The following is a 17,038-nucleotide window of genomic DNA, read 5'->3' on the forward strand; positions in this document are numbered from 1 at the left end:
CAATATGCCGGGTCTAAAGTGAAGTAGTACAGACACAGGAAATCAGAGAAAAACTTAGAGAGTCTCCATAATCTAGACTTCTCGGTTTCTTAATCGGTGTCTATCTTACTAAGATACTGGTGCAGCTTAAGGTGCTGGTGCTCCACCCCGCTTTAAGAAGTATGACTGTGATTTGCCAATACCCAAATGGGTAGTGTACTGCTCGCTCCCCTTCTTCTTAATTCAGACTTGTTTGCGCACACAACCTTCCTATAACTTTCTGACCTGGATCCAACCAAAGAAGGAAGATGTATGGCCTCCCTCAAACAAAAGAAGGAAGTATGAGAGTTTACCGGTAGGCAATGACCACAGCCGAAGTAAAGTGCTCAGCTCAAAGAAATAAGGTGGTGGGGGCTTCGAAGAGTGAATAAGTTCGTTCGCAGTGATGTGTAATCTCTTCAAATCGAGAGAAGAGGTGTCAAAAAGAAATGCTTTTAGGCAGGCTTACTTGCTTAGTATGTATTTTTTATACAATCAAAGACCAAGGTCGTACGGATAGCAATTCTGGACCATAGGCATAGCAGCACATAGGTATTCTCTCTTCTTTCTCAATTCAGGGAGGACACTATCTTAATTCTTGCGAAAAGGCAGAAGCAAGTGAAAGGGCAGCAGTATTATATGAGTTCTAAAAAGAAGGGCGAAAAAAAAGTCATGTATGATAGTGGTAAAAAGCCTTCAATAGAAGGGAATAGCAACCTGACTAGAAATTCATAGCTGACTAGCGTACGAACGAGTTGGTCAGGCTATGAATGAAGGCTACTACTCTTCAGGAAGAAGGTACTAATAGCTCGCTCAGAGGTTCAGTCAAGCTCCTCACTCTTGGTCTGGCGGGGCATATTAGATATAGTAGTGGTGTTTTGAAAGCTTCTTATTTTTCTAATACTATAGTAGGAGTAGGTCAGGTACAGCTTCTTATACTAGGGATGCTTTTTTGAATCATTGAAAAAGCTTTCAATAGTCTTAGTAAGTTTCAGAAAGGAGAATACCAAGGTTGAATCGAAGATAAAAGTCAAGCAGGTCACACCGCCGATGAGTTGTGTAGGAAGGATTGCTTGTCAAGCTCTTGCGGAATTTGGACTTATTATTTTGACTTATGGCTCTGAGAAAAACCCTTTTCTAGATTAGGCTTTTAGATCTACGAATTACGAGAGAGATCTCCGAAAGTATAAGCGAGATGCTCTTACACCAGAAAGATAGTATAAGCTAGTTCTCACTAGCCGGGCCCTTACTCCTACTACTCACCAGCCGAGCCCTTACTCCCATCTACTACTTCTTATTAAAGCTGCAAGTGCAGAGGGGAATTTCGCAAGCTAGGAGGAATAGAAAATCCTAACTAAGAAACAATCAATCAGTCCACTAAGTCTGTTAAGTAAGAGTTATATGAAATACTCTGATTCAATGTACGAGTGACTCAATCCCAAAGGTCAATCCAGCCAGCCGATTTTCAACAACAAAGGAGTTCACGTTGGAAAGATAAAGTCTAATGACAGACACTGGTAATTCTCTCACTGGGCCAGCCACTAGAATCAGTCAATGAAAAAGCAAGCAAGGAGATGTCCTCACTGGACATTTATCCTATTTGTGAAATCCTTTCTATGTTTCTGAGACCCGGAAACCTGTCAAGTAAGTAGGGATTTCTTTCTCCCCATCCATGGTTTCTTTTACTTTTTAATAGGCATCCGACGCATGCATACAACCATTCCTTCTTCTCCTCGGAACGTCAGTTCGGTCGGAAAGAAAGCGCGGTGTAGCTGGCATCAGCATCTCTTGTTAGTTTCGCACGCACAAGGGTGGTGGGTAGGTCTCTTTACGTGTCCCGCGAGGCAAGGAATTCTTCGACCAATGATATCATGGTATCAGAGTCGCCGATCGAGATTTCTCATGGCTACCCATTATTTTCGCTTGAAAGATCTTCACATGTAGGCGGAGCCGTCCCTTTTGAAAAGTGGATCTTTAGTCCATTCATTCTAAGTACTTTATTATTTATTCTGTAGAATAAGAAGGTCTCGCAGGCATGTGCTTCATGGCGACAAGTCGTAAAGCATGGATAGGTGGAAATGCGCTATAAAGTCGGCATCGCTCGATCAAACAAAGGGAAAATCATCAAGAATCTGATCTTGCTCTGAATCATCTACCAAGGGTTCGGTGTCAATGCAATTTGAGTTGGCCAACTCCGGTGCCTCTAAGTCAGAAGTATCTCTATTGGCAAGATCTCATTGACATAATCCGGTGTAGGTGTAGGGAGCTGACTCTCATGTGGATCAAGAAATATCTCCGTAGTGCTCAGGACAGGCCGTGAGCATCTTATCTGCTTGGATCACGTAACAGCTTCATTTCTTTTCAGAGGCTCAAACACAGTGTTTTCCAATATATAAGCGGAGTAGTTCTTGTGCAATCTAGGCATAGGGCTACTAGAATCCATCACTAAAAGAGGAGTTTTCCGAGCTCTATCGACACAACAGGACTCTAGATATTGGCAACAAAAGGGCACTTACCCCTAAACTAGATTACTCTTCTTCTTCCTATGATAAAGCGGGGGCTGAAAGGGACTCTTTAAAGTACTTCAACATTATCACTGGACTTTCGTGTCAATCCAACTGGAGGAGGGAAATCGGGAGAATAAAGAAGTCTTGCACGAGGGTGGCCTCTTTCCATGCCTTCAAATCCATTTGCCACACTTTCAGATCTCGGATATACAATGATGAATCCTGACGATCTACGATCAAAGAATGCAGTAATATGAATGTCTCTCACGAGCCCCAAAGAGTCAATCAAGTATGCCTGCTTTGTTGGCACAGGGAAAGGTAGAACGACCTTCCGCCATGTCAACCGCTCACTAGGCTTCTTGCTGCGGTGAAGTTGCTTCATCACCCGGCTCAACATCAGCCTCATCCCCCCCATTTTAAGCTTTGGTTATAGTATCCTTTAGTTCCACTTCTTCACCAATCTCTCCCGCAATCTTCTTTCCCCACTCCTCATCCAAGTGAGGAGCTACCCGAGATCATCGAAACCCACCACACAAACCCTAACTGGCAAAACCGATCTACGAACACCAAGGGTGGGTAGAGGCGTCAGATGACAATTGAAGTAGGGGTCTGCCTCTTTCAAAGGGAAGCAAGAGTCTCATAGGGAAGGAGATCCTACACAGACCAATCCCAATCAGGAAGAGAGTCTTGTTGTCAATGAAAGCAATTTTTCTATGTCACATATCTGCCTATCTCGTGTTGTGAGCTATAAAGTACCCACCAGGGGGGTGGACCAAGAAAGAGGCAGGCGATTGGGTCCTTCCCATCCTCTGTGATGTCAGTCTCTTTGTCATTCTTTCACCCTTGCTGAGTAGCGAAGTGAGCATACTCAAGATCCAATTCATCAATCATTTGAGTTGGTGCGAACATAGGAATCCAGACTCCGCTTGATTCGATCTTCAGTTTCGACCTTCATCAGTCAGGAAAAAGAAGAAGGACCCACTTATTCCACTCGGAGAGACCGAACCAGGCAACAAAAAAAAAGAAAAACTGAAGGAAGTTCTCTTTCCATTCCAACTAAACTAAGTGAAAAAAGGGGGAGAGCAAAACAGAAACACAGGAACAAAGAAACTATGTCCAAACCAACGAGTCCTTTGGTCGACTCTAAAGAATGTATCGGGAGTTGGGAGTTAGCCATCTCATAGGAGTGATAGCTAGGTTTTTCACAGAGTTTCTTCGTACGATTGAAAAAAAGAGTGCTTAGGTCGGAGAAAACAAGAAGAAGATTGTTCACCAGTCTGTCTCCCAACCTCTTTAAAGCAGCTACCTACCGTGATCTGGTCTTGGGACAGCATTGGCACCCCCGTTTGCTGGATCTTCTAGGCACTCTAAAGTGCTTCCACAAGAGACAGATGGACTTTGAGTTATAGACGGAGAAGAGCCTTTAGAGGATCAAGAGTGATTCCTCAATAAAACAAATGGGATTTTGAGGGAGGGCTGAACGCAATGTACTGAAGGGTTCGCTTTCGCTGATCAGCACCAGTCTTTCCTGCTGTGAATTTCCCAGGTCGGGAGGGGCCCTTTCCTTCTACCTTACTAAACCCATTCACAATGATTGGATCACTCAAAGCTAAAGACCAATTCCTTCCTTTTAGGTGGTCTAGGTGGCTGGGATACTATGCCCTTCTTTTTAGAGGCTCAAAGACGAGTTCTTTGAAGGAAGCAAAAGAACCCATGTGTCTCGGATGAAGTCTACCCTCTTTTTGTGCCGGGAAGAAGAATGAGATCCAACTCAAAGTCAAGGAAAGCGGCCTAGACCACTGACTTTTGATGGAAGGCTTCTGAACATGGATTGGTCTGATAAAGCCAATTTTTCGGCGAATCAAATATTTTCTGAGAGCACTAGACCTTCTCTCTTTCAGGATTGATTCCCACTCACTGCCTGATAGCAGGCTTGGCCCATGAGACCTATTGTCTTATTGTACTAGCTCACTTCACTACTTTGGAGGATGGGTTTTTCCCCTTTTTGGTTCGCAAATGCTCTAACCCATCGAGAAGCTCCATCCAAATTGGAGTTGATGTGAGCACTTCCCCAGAGGCAGAGGCTTTTTCTACAAAAGGGTGGGAGCATAAAATGTAGGTGAGTCAATTGCGTGTGGCCTTCAAGTATTTCGTATTGTAACAATATTAGATCGGCATCCAAACAAAGGTGCATGTACGGTTCCTAAGGGATACAATTTTGTCCTAATCATCGAGAAAGATGAAATAAGTTGATAGCGCGATCTCGTACTAACACATACTCTCTAAATATTTCAGAACTTGCATGCGGCCTTCAAGCCACAACCACGGTATGAGTTCTGATCTCAGACTTTGGTTTGGGGGCTGCTGGCCCCTTCGCATCGACAAGGAAACTGTGGACGACAATGGGTTTAGAATTCGAATAAAACGAAGACCCTATCGAACAAATAGAGGAAAGGGCGGAAAGGGGAAAAAGTAAAGTCTAAGCGACATATGTCACGAAAAGGAAATCCAATTTCGGTAAGACTTGATCTGAATCGTAGTTCAGATCCAAGTCGGTTCAGTGAGGGCGACCGCGAAAGTCACCGAATGGGTTCGGTCCGTCTTTTTCTGATCTTTGTTTGTCCCCCCAAAAAAGGCATGAGAGGACGTTGCAGATGTCCGGGACGGACACGACTTCTTCTAACGCTAGAAGACCACAGGAAGAAACCCGGGACCAGAGCATGTCGTGAAAGACGCACACGGGGCGGGCGTGCTTCGACCGTGTCTCCGGGGCACAGTTGAATGTAGATATCATGAACGCGAGGATAAGGATACCAGGCCGAGAAACCCGGGCAAGTACTCCCCTAATGTGCCGATCGCTAGCGCATCCAGGGCCCCGGCGCCTAGCTCTGCTGGAGAGGTCGTCACTGATCTGAAAAGTGCATCTGCGGTTCGGATAGACTGATTCTGCGAACGCCTAGCCCCAGGAATCAATAAAAAAACAAGTGCTAAGTTTCATTTCAGATCAGTGAATAAACCAAAAAAGAGACCTTTCTCGCTCGACGCCACACTATGCTCCGCTTCAACAAATGAGAGTTTTCGGTGGAACCGGTGAACCACGCGAGCTGGTTAGATGTGTGGGGTAGAGGGCTCGTAGTACCTGATAGCGCAACTATGCAGTGGAAGGGAAGGAGCCTAAATCGACCCCCTTCTTTCTTTTTTATTCAAAGACACAAAAGCAAGCACAAAAGAGATTGGACACTCGGATGAGACTAAGCAGCTACCGTTCTGATGCGCCCCTTACCCTATCTTGATTCAAACCGAAAACCCTCCCTAAGGTGGAGCCTAGTTGAAGCTGTCATTCAAAGAATAAATGGGAATCCAAATCCACTTTTAGGGATATAGATGAAGTCTCGCTCAGTAAAGAGAGTTGTAGATTCGTAGAAGAGGATCAGAGTACGGGCGCTACAAAAGGCAGCTAGCCAATGAAAGTAAGTGGAAAGAATATAATACTTTTGTACTGACCCCTCCGGGGCCCCCGGTTGTTTTGGCCCGCCCTACCCCAACGTTAGACTATTGCCTTTTTAGCATACGCTTGCTGCTTGCAGCATGGATTCGATAGATCTATCGAATCCATGCTTCCCCCGCCCCGAAGCGAGACTCTATCCAGATCTCAAAGAATAACGAGCTAGGCGGCCGGCGGGCAAAGAAATGGGGCGGGGCGTTTACTTGAAAATGACAACCGCCTGTTCCAGCAGCGGGGGCCTTGCACGAAAGCAAACCTACAATTAAGTAGCAGTTGCTTTCGCTGATGGGCCCAGTGAGGGGGGGCATTGTCCCTCAGTTCTTACCAACCTCAGGTGTGTACACCTAACTTATTATCTTCTTTTTTCATGCAAGCCTGACCTCAGCTGTCCATTTCTTATTCATTCAGGGTGCCCCTAGTGGACTTGGCGGTGCTCCTTTCTCAAATCAGAACAACTCTGAACGTTAGGGAAAATAAGGGAAGACCACCTGAGCGAACCGACCGAAGGGACTTTACTTATCCGAACCAAACGTTAGCGGCTTAAGCTAAGCCTATCACGAGCTGCGTTGCTGCTTGATCAGCGGGGAGGAAGATCTCAAAGTATGGGGCAAAGGATCAAGCGCTTTGACTTTGCTTTGTCCCCCGGGATCCACCACAGGTTGGGTTTGAGAGCCGTGTGATGGGTGACTATCTAGCACGGTTCAGAGAGCACGTGTATGTAGTCTGCGCTGGTGAATGGAAGCCCCCGCCACAAAAAAGAAGCGGCTCTTCCCACGGCTCTGTCACCATTGACTCTATTTATTATTATGATAAATCATTGTATCAAGATGTCAATCTGAGATCTTATTTTAGTTTGATACGTCCACCTACGAAACTCGCCCTTGGCTTTCGTCTCGGTAGGTGTATTATTCTACATTTTCCCAAAAGGACATTCATTCATTTCTTTCTTCCCGGGCGATTACCACGACTAAAACGAAAACAAGACAAGAAATCAAGACCCGTACCACAGGAAAAGGGCTGGTGGCCGACATTTGGGAAAGTCGGGCCGATCGGGTGTCTTCATTCAAGCGAGGGTATAGAGGAAGAACGAAACGAAGTGAGAGGCCGGGGGGCAGGGAAAAGAGTCGAGTCGATCGACCGGGAGAAGCAAAACTAAATCCGGATTTGGCCGAAAAAGATGCAACGTTATGGATACCATGACCGATCACCATCGAGAAAGAAGAATTTTGATAAATCACTTCGGGTGAGCGGGGCCTTCAAGCGGCCTCAATACGCCGGGGTTGTAAATGACATACCTTTCCTTATGGGAAATGCCGCCTCCTTACTAAAAAGGAATAGAATCAAGTTATTTTTACCAAAGAAGTCCCACTCTGACGGCCCGACGAGTCATCTACTAAAAAGGACCCTCCCCGCTGTGCGCCCCTCCTTGAATTATTCGGTCATGCAATACTTTTTAATACTAAGAATAAAATGCATTTCGACCCCGTCCTAGTTCTCAATCATTTCGTGGCACCGGGTGTGGCTGAACCATCTACGATGGGGGGAGCGAAGGGAGGAAGCTTAGATAAGAGAATACACTCTCGCATCGCTTTTTTTTAGAAAGCTCTACCAGCGAGAAAAAGTGTTTGGCCCGAGCCAAAAAGAGGTTGATCCACTTCATTCGCCAAGCGAATGATCTTCGCTTCGCGGGAACAACAAAAATCACCATATCGCTCTTTCCTTTCTTCGGTGCTACCTTCTTTTTTCCAAGGGATGGGGTTGGGGTGTATAATAACCCTTTTTTTGAGTATGCCCGGAAACAACTCCTAGCTCAGTTTAGGATCAAATGTAGGAACCTCATGGGTAAGGATAAGGTAATGGAATTGATAGAGAAATTCATAGACCTAGGTAGGATAGGAAAATTGATAAAGGGAATAGAGATGATGATAGAGATCATACTGAGAAAGAGGATAATTCCGTACGGGTACAACTCTTATTTGAACGAAGTGCAAAAAATGCGATCTTTTTTGTCTAATAGAACAAACACTAATACCTTAATTGAGTCGGTAAAGATCAAATCTGTTTATCAAAGTGCTTCTCTGATTGCTCAAGACATCTCTTTTCAACTGAGGAACAATCCAATCTCATTTCGTTCCATTTTTAGTAAAATAGTGAAGGATATTCCATTAATAATGCCAAAAGGGGTGGAGGGGATACGTATTTGTTGTTCTGGTCGATTAGGGGGTGCGGAAATAGCTAGAACTGAATGCGGAAAGTATGGAAAAACATCTTGTAATGTATTTAACCAGAAAATCGATTATGCTCCTGCGGAAGTATCTACTCGTAACGGAATTTCAGGTGTCAAAGTGCGAATCTCATATAGTCAAAATAAGAAGGGACGTGCTATATCCGAAACGTACGAAATATAGTAAATATTTTAAATGCAGATGTAGTAGGGGTCGCGAACCGGATGGTACACAACTTGGTTTTGGAAGATATGGCACCAAAAGTTGTAGAGCTGGTCGTCTTTCATATCGAGCCATTGAAGCAGCGCGTCGGGCTACAATCGGACAATTCCATCGTGCTATGAGCGGACAATTCCAAAGAAATTGTAAGATATGGGTAAGAGTTCTCGCAGATCTTCCTATTACGGGGAAACCCGCAGAAGTTCGAATGGGAAGAGGAAAAGGAAATCCGACGGGTTGGATTGCTCGTGTGTCCACGGGACAAATCCCATTTGAAATGGATGGTGTGAGTTTGTCAAATGCTCGACAAGCCGCTAGATTAGCGGCATAAACCATGTTCGTCAACCAAGTTTGTTCAGTGGTCGTAACGTAATTGGTTAGTGGGGAAAAACCGGGCCGGGACTCAAAAGAATTTGGCGAAGTGTTTGTTCCTGAACGAGGGAAGTGGAAAGACAAAGAGGGATAGGGAGCTCGCCTCCTTTTTTGTAATCGCCAAAATTGTACGACGACCCTTCTTGTTCCAGGCATACGACCCTGAGACGTGACGGTGTCACTTTTCCGGCCTGGTAAAGTGACATTTATATAAATAAGAATAAGAAAGAGAAGCGTGATGTTGTCGTGTTGTCAGCAATCAAATTATCGTAAATAGATAGTACGGCTGCGTTGTTTCAATTTCTGTTCGTACTCTGATTGCTGTGGTTGTAGCTCGATCTTGGCAAATCTCTCAAATGGATGTCAAAAATGCTTTCCTTCATGGTGATCTACATGAGTTTTTTCTATATGCAGCCACCTCTGGGTATTGAAGTTCCTGATGGTCATGTTTGTCGCCTTCGAAAGGCCCTCTATGGGAAAAAAGCAACCACCTCGTGCTTGGTTTGAGCGGTTCAGCTCTGTGGTTCAAGCTGCTGGTTTCTCTTCTAGTGAGCATGACCCTGCACTTTTCACTTATACATCTGACCGCGGTCGTACCTTGCTTCTTCTCTATGTTGATGATATGTTGATCACTGGAGATGATCAGAAGTACATTGCTTTTGTTAATAAAAAGTTGAGTGGGCAATTCAAGATGTCAGATTGATTTTCTCTCCGTTATTTTCTGGGAATTGAGGTTGATCAAACTAATGATGGTTACTATCTCTCTCAGCATCGCTATACTCAGGATTTGATCTCACGCTCAGGTCTTACTGATACACACGCTGCCGCTACACCCATGGAGCTCCATCTCCAATTGCGCCCTAGTGATGGTACTCCTCTTGAGGGATACCACTCGCTATCGTCATCTTGTAGGCAGCCTTGTGTACCTCACTGTGACCTGGCCTGACATTGCTCATGCAGTCCACATTGTCAGTCAGTTTGTCAGTGGTTACTTGAGGGAGATGCAAATACTTCATTCTTCCCTAGTGCTGCCAATGGAAGACACATAAAATGTAATATTGCTTCTTTGGAACATGAAGGAAATGTTATACAAGATGAGAAAGAGTTGCAAGAACACATTTCTAGTTACTATAAGAGACTATTTGGTTCAGAGGACAGGGGGGGCATATCTCTTGGTGGAAGCCCCTTGGTCAACAGAGCACATGCTATCAGAACTAGACAATGAAGAGTTGACTAAGCCTTTCACTATGGAGGAAATAGAGTTAGTAGTTAAAGAGATGAAAACCAATACAGCTCCTGGCCTAGATGGCTTACCAGTAATCTTTTAGAAACATTTTTGGGAGATGGTTAAAGAGATGGTCAAAAGAATGCTTGATAGCCCGCATGCTGAGGAGTTGCAACTTAGAAGACTTAATTATGGGGTGGTTACTCTGATTCCTAAAACGAAAGATGCTGCAACTATCAAGCAATATCGGCCAATATGTTTATATTATGTTTGTTAGAAAATTGTGACTAAAGTACTGACAAATAGGCTTGAGAGAGTTGCAGATAAGGTGGTGAGTAAGAGTCAGACGAAATTTATGAAAAACGGAAATATTTTAGATGGGGTGGTCACTATCCATGAGGTGTTTCATGAGCTTAGGAGGACTAAACAAGAGGGGGTCATACTAAAGCTAGACTTTGAAAAAGCATATGACGGGGTGAATTGGGATTTTCTACAAGAGGTTTTGCTTAAAAAGGGTTTTCTTTAGTGAGAAGTGGAGAGGTTGGATTAAACAAGTGGTAGAAGAAGGTGCAGTGAGTATCAATATTAATGGAGAGGTTGGCCCATATTTTAAGAGCTACAAAGGATTTTTGCAGGGTGATCTCACCTCTTCTTTTGAATTTGGTGGTGGTCACAGAAAAGGGGGTCACTCAAGTGTACGGCATTCTTTGTCCGTCCAGATCGCGGTACATGTTCGGACTGCTCTGGATTGTAGAGGAACGAATTTCAGGCTACTTTAGATGGGGTGGGCTGCACCCATTCTCGGTACGTACAAGGTGGGCACCCATTCTCGGTTAAGATGGGAAATCCTATAGGGGTAGAAATGCTACATGAAAAAAATCCACTCTTGCTGTATTAGGAATTGAAAGTAAGTCAACTCCTTCCTCTTAGAGCAACTTGTCGCAGCTGTGACTACTTTTTCTATTTGAATTGAATGTCAGCGAATCACTTGTTTCACTAATGTGACTAGTCTTGACTACAGGTTTTTTCTTTCTATAGAGAAGTGACTGCGCTAGATATGCTTATTAAAGGTTTGCTTGGTGGCTTCCTTGCTTGACAGCCTTTCCTTGTTGATTGGCTTGGTCTGCTAATTCCCGGAAATCACTTCCTCTAAGTCTTAAATAGCAGAACCTACTCTTTCTTCAAAGAATGTAGCATACCTAAGAAATGATTTCTCTAACGAGTCAAATCCGTTGTGAAATAAGGAAATGCACGGATCGCTTCTTCTACCCTTCTCTTATTCGCATTTCCTTCTTACTATTGAAAGAAAAGATGTTACTGCTGCATATCCCCTTTTTCCTCTAATTCGAGCGAGTAAAGGCGCAGCTTCCTCATCTTTGCTTTATAGTTTGATATAATATAGAATTGGATTTTGCTTTCCTTTAAGGAGCTCTAGCTATCTTGCTGATCCACCAGTTCATACTATTAATGAAAGCTCTTTCACCCTGCCCGCGGGTAATCCCTTACTGAGCCTACTCAAGCAATCTCCCATTAGCCGCTCTTTACTTTATAGTCAAGCGATTGTAAACTCCTTATTTAGGCTAGCAACTTTGCTGATTAACAAGATTATCGCATTGGAGCTGTGACAGTTATGTAAACTACTTCTCTAGCAAGTAATGAATCTGAGGTCAAAGCCAATGAGTACGCCGGATGTTGCATTTTCGCAGTGAGGGAAGGTTGGCTTGACAGGCTTCGTTCTGGATGTTGTAATCTCTTCTCATGGTCTTTGTTCGCTTTATTATCCCAATGCTATCTTCTGCGAATAACAAAACAAGGATTTCATGTGGGCTCTTTCCTTGCTAAGGAGAGTAGCTCATGAGTGAGTGAGTAGCCGGGTAGGCAATATAAGTATAGTTGCTTTAGAAGTTCCTGTGATGGACTAAAAAACTCAACTCAAGAGGAAATCTACCTCATTTGCCCGCAGATCATCTTAGTGAGCAGTCCCTTCTACTCTTATTGGAGCTAAAGAAAGCAGTTTATGTTTCAGAAATCATAGTGCTCGTTGCCAATCCATAACCAGATCGCTTACTAATCGCTTAACTCTTTGTTCATAACATTATACGTGTATCACTGGGATCGATCCGTTGTCAAAGAATTTCCTATGCCAAAGAGGGATTCAAGATTTCACCGCAGACTGGACCTACCTCCTGGGCCGGGCACTTAAATTCCTTATTCGATTCATAGGTCAATCCGGAATCAATCGTGAAACAAAGCTATTGTCTGGTTTCTGGTCCTGGGTGGATTATTTCTTATCATATTGTGAGGCGGATCATAAGATTGCAAATTAGGCGGATCATAAGTAGATGCTATTTTACAAGGGTGGGCTTTAGCTGCGAATCAAAAGTACGATTCCCTAGAAACACATTCCCTTTCAAGCTGAGCTGAGACGTATCTGGCACCTTTACTTGGTCCAGTGCTGCCTCCGGCACTTCTTTCTCTTTCTTGTGCGAACAAACTAGAACCTACCAGCCCAGCCCTATCTTCCGAATCAGAATGGACTAGTGATTTTGATCTATTGCCAGAGCCCTATTCTTATGATGGAAAGATCCGTGCTCACATAGCTGTCAGAAAGTTTTACTTGCATCTATTTCAACTAGACGTGAGGTCTCTCCACGGCAACAACGAGGAGGAGGAGATCCACATGTAGAGGGCGAGGGGTTCGAAACTCGGGGATGTCACATATGGTTGTGGAAGAAGAGCTTGTACGGGCTCCGAGGTCAAAGAAATTCGACAAGTTCTTGGTCGATCGATACCTTTCCATCCCGGGGCAGATCTCCAGATCCGATACGAGTGTAGATACTTTACTCCCTTCTTCCTCAGTGAGTAACGTATAATGTCTAGAACAAAGGAAGTGAGTCTAGCTCCACTCCGAGGGACAAGACGGAAATCTTCTACCAATGCCAATTGCAAGGCGTGCTTTCCTATGAACCGATTCTTAGACTACAGATCTCATTCCAACGATCTACTTGTACGAAAGAAAGAGAGATGATCTACTTGCAGCTACTGTTTGTTACCGCTGAACATCTGCTACCAATACCAAGAAATACCAATACGGACTTCTTGTTCCAATCGAAACGAGCAAACCTGGGGAAGATAGCAAGATTAGCAGAACGGGAACCCCCCATGGGGAAGGGCTCTGAGACGCACCACAGAGCCCGTAGCAGCTACTTTTAAGGTTTATCGCCCATTGGCCCAGAAATCCATAGAAAGACGCTTGAGATTAGTGAATGGCATCGATCTGAAGTTCATAGAATCTCTAGCGTCTCTTTGTTCGTAACAAATGAGTAACTTAACTACTAATGTGACGAATAGTGCCAGGCGTAGTGTATCACTGGAATTCGATCAGTCTGTTGGAAAGGGATCACTCTCTGATTCTGCTTCAAGTCCTGTGTGTGCCTGTTTCGAAGAATGCTATTCGCTCTAGTGTCCTGTGCCTGTTTCGAAGAATGCTATTCGCTCTAGTGGAAAAAGTAGCAATTTATGGCCATGATCCCGACCCGAACCCTCAAATGATGACGAATGGCTGACTTCACGTAGAACCCGTTATGCCAATCTGGATTCCACATCTGCTACAAGAAAATCGTCTTGAAAGATTGCAAATCAAGCATTCGTCCTTAGCTCAAGGATTGGATTACCGCAGTTCCTGAAAGATATCGTGCCAATAGAAAGATCTCGTTCCCGTAGATTCCGTTCGTTCCAGCAATCGTGCCAGAACTCACTGATCCATTCAAAGGATTTCTTTACCCGATGGCCAAAGGACCGATATCTTCTTCTCACGCCTAGCAAAGATTGAGTTCTGTTCTCACTTCACTTAATGAGCCTATTTCTCTGTTTTTATACCCGTTTAGTTTAGATAGATGGGCTCTAAGGGAGAAGTGGCGCACTTTCTCGAGCTATCTAAGCATCCAGGGAAGTGATTCCACAAGCTAGAGAGATTCTCCTCTTTTCTTTTTCAGAGTTGAGCTCAGGCTAAGGCCAAGCATGGATCAATGTTTGTCAAATCATTCTCTGTTGACTTGAGTCCTCGCCGAAGGTGCCGTGCCATATAGTACTACTCCGGTTATAGGTGATAGGTGCATGGCTTCCGCTCATAAAGAATGAGTGAGACCGGCGCTCAATCAATCAGCCACCAGTAGAGGATAAAGGAAAAGGGGGTTCATCAATGAGAGGCGCATGAGATTCTGTATTGGCCAACTCTTTCTAACTATCACTAGGCCGGATACTCCGGTTCTCTGTGGACAATTTCCTTCTCTCTCGTTCAATGCCCTTTGGTCTCGAGGATCACCATTTGGTGGGGTTGGGGTCACACCCGAAGTCGTATTGGAGAATTGAGCGGAACTACTTCCATGTGCACTCTTTTCTCGGGTCAGGAAGCCCTGTTTTTGAAGCAGGAAGACCTCTTCATCATCATTATTGGGGTATGGACCCTAAATCATTGGAAAAGACGGTTTTATTTAGGGAATTTACACGATATCGCCTCCTTCTGTACTAACAAGGGAATGGATGAGTTCACTTAAGAAGAAGGCCTGGCCGGTACTAAAACAGAGAAGTCAGCTCAGGTTTCATCTCATCTAAGCAGCAGCCAAGCGGTGATTCTGGAATCGTGCCATGCTTGACAGTTGGACTTCTCGCCATACATAGAAATGAACTGCTGATGAGCTAGCTATCCCCGATATGATCTGGTACTAGACTTCACACATGTTGCCATCGTATAATCGGAGAATCAACGCTGCTGTCTACCTTCGGAAAGAAAAATAGATGATTTTTGATACTAGGATGACTACTCCCGAGGCCTGTTTTAACTAAAGAATTTACAGGTGGCCCGGCCGGTAAACTATTCCCGAGAGAGGAGAAGCAGAAACATCAATCTATATTTTCGTATAATATTCTAGCAGCTCCAATGCCTTAGAGCGGGATCTTATCTTCCTAGAAAGAATTGAGTGTTGCACACGGATGGAAGTTACGGATGAGAAATGACGTATCTTACGTATCGAATCTCAAGTAACGGATGAGAATTGACGTATTCAAAGTGGAAAGAACGAATATCGATTCTCGTGGAAGAACGGAGGAAATGGTAACTTGGTCTTTGCACTCTTCTTTCGGGGGGGTTATCCCATGACGTGAAAAAGACCAATCAAAAACTTCTGCAAGTTAATCCCTACTATCAATGTCATGCAGGAAACTGACACACCAAATGATGCCACAGAAGAGATTGCGGTACAAGAAGAAGAAGAAATCCCACAGGATCAGGACTCCCCTCCAAATGAGTATCTCATGCATATTTCGGCTCATGCAGTTTCAGGGCAGGTCACTGCTGGCACATTTTCAGTCAAGGTCACTATTGGTGGACAAACAGGCATTGCCCTTATTGATACCGGCAGTTCAAGTACATTCATTGATTTGTATTTAGCAGTTACAACCACTTGCCATATCCAAAAGAAAAAATCGGCTAAAATAGTTGTGGCTGGGGGAGGCCAACTTACATCTGGGGCAATCATAGCAGACACTGCATTCTGCTTCTTGGTTTTCCAAAGGTCCGGAGGAGCGGAAGAGTTTCTAGTCGAGAAGGGTCGGGCATTAGCAAATCCTTCAATCCCAACTCTTGAAAAGAAGAAACCAATTTTAAGGCATCTCCTCCCCTCGGTGCATATTATCATATAGAAAGAAACGTTGCTATTCCGTTGCGTCTTAGACATTTCACTGATGCGGGGCGGGGAATCGAGTCTATTCAGGAGTGCATTTCCCTAGCGGACGAGGTGATTCATGCAAGATCTTGTCAAATTGATTGATTTAGCTGGCGACGAAAAAGAGCATGAAACGCTACTCGAAAACGCGTATAGTAAGTAGTCTTCGTCGATGGGACAAACGCTCCAGTGTACGCGTTACGAGGCAACTAGCATTTTGTCATGGAAGTTTGTGAAAGAATGTTCTTGTTTTTCGTTGGAAAAACCGACACCGACGTCAAGATCAGTCTCCTTTCCTTTCTCTTTAGTTTGGGAGCAGAGCTTAAAAAGATGGGGGGTCACGATGGATCCTTTTTTTATCCCTGATTCCATGGACAGAATGATTGTGGAATTTAACCCTTCGTCGTCATACCCAAACTCGGTCAATGGGCCGGCTTTTAGCGTCGAAAGTGTGAGTTCGAACTACATGGAGTTGGAGGAATCACTAAATTCCCCTCCTCCCCCTAATCCAAACCCTTATTCTCAGATTCCGGATTTAGTTGCCGCAAATGCAAATATGGATTACTTTCACTTCTCTCAAATGCAGATGTTTTACCAAATGCAAATGTTTTATCAAATGCATATGTTTTATCAAATGCATTTTAATTATTTGAGCAGCCAGCCGCTTTTGCCTATGGTACCTATGTATGTTCATGTAACGCCCCGGATTCGATGCGCCAGGTGTCCGCCAGTTATTCGCCGTCATTGCCATGTCATGTGCTTGCGTGTTGCACTTTGCCATGTCATCATCTGCATTTCATATCATGTCATCATGTGCATTTCATTTTGCATACATGTTTGTCTCATGCATCCGAGCATTTTCCCCGTTGTCCGTTTTGCGATCCGGCACTCCTATGTCCTCCGGCGTCCCCCTTTTGTCTCTCGTTGTGAGCGGGTGTTAAACTTTCTCGGAATGGCCCGAGGTTTGCCAAGCGGCCTTGGTATAGCACCGGTAGACCGCCTGTCAAGTTTCGTGCCATTTGGAGGTCGTTTGATACTCCAACGGTTAACCGGGTAACCGTAAAAGCCTCCTCCTCTAATCCCGGGTCCAAACCCTAAAAATCGCCCTCCGCCGCCACCGGACAAAATCGCCGCCGCCCCCGCACCCACTAGCGCCTCGCCACGTGGCCCTGCTCCACCGCGCCCCGCCGCCGGCCCACCGAGGCCCGCTCCCGGCCCCCGCAGGCCCAGCCGCCGCCGCCCGC

The 17,038-nt window shown here is 44.7% G+C and overlaps 1 pseudogene; it reads left to right on the plus strand.

Annotated features, from left to right (window-relative positions):
• Positions 1 to 6,709: 6,709 nt before the first annotated feature.
• Positions 6,710 to 8,795, plus strand: LOC119350379 (annotated as a pseudogene).
• The last annotated feature ends 8,243 nt before the right edge of the window (positions 8,796 to 17,038 follow it).

This window comes from Triticum dicoccoides, chromosome 1B (assembly GCF_002162155.2).
Source record: "Triticum dicoccoides isolate Atlit2015 ecotype Zavitan chromosome 1B, WEW_v2.0, whole genome shotgun sequence".
NCBI lineage: Eukaryota > Viridiplantae > Streptophyta > Magnoliopsida > Poales > Poaceae > Triticum > Triticum dicoccoides.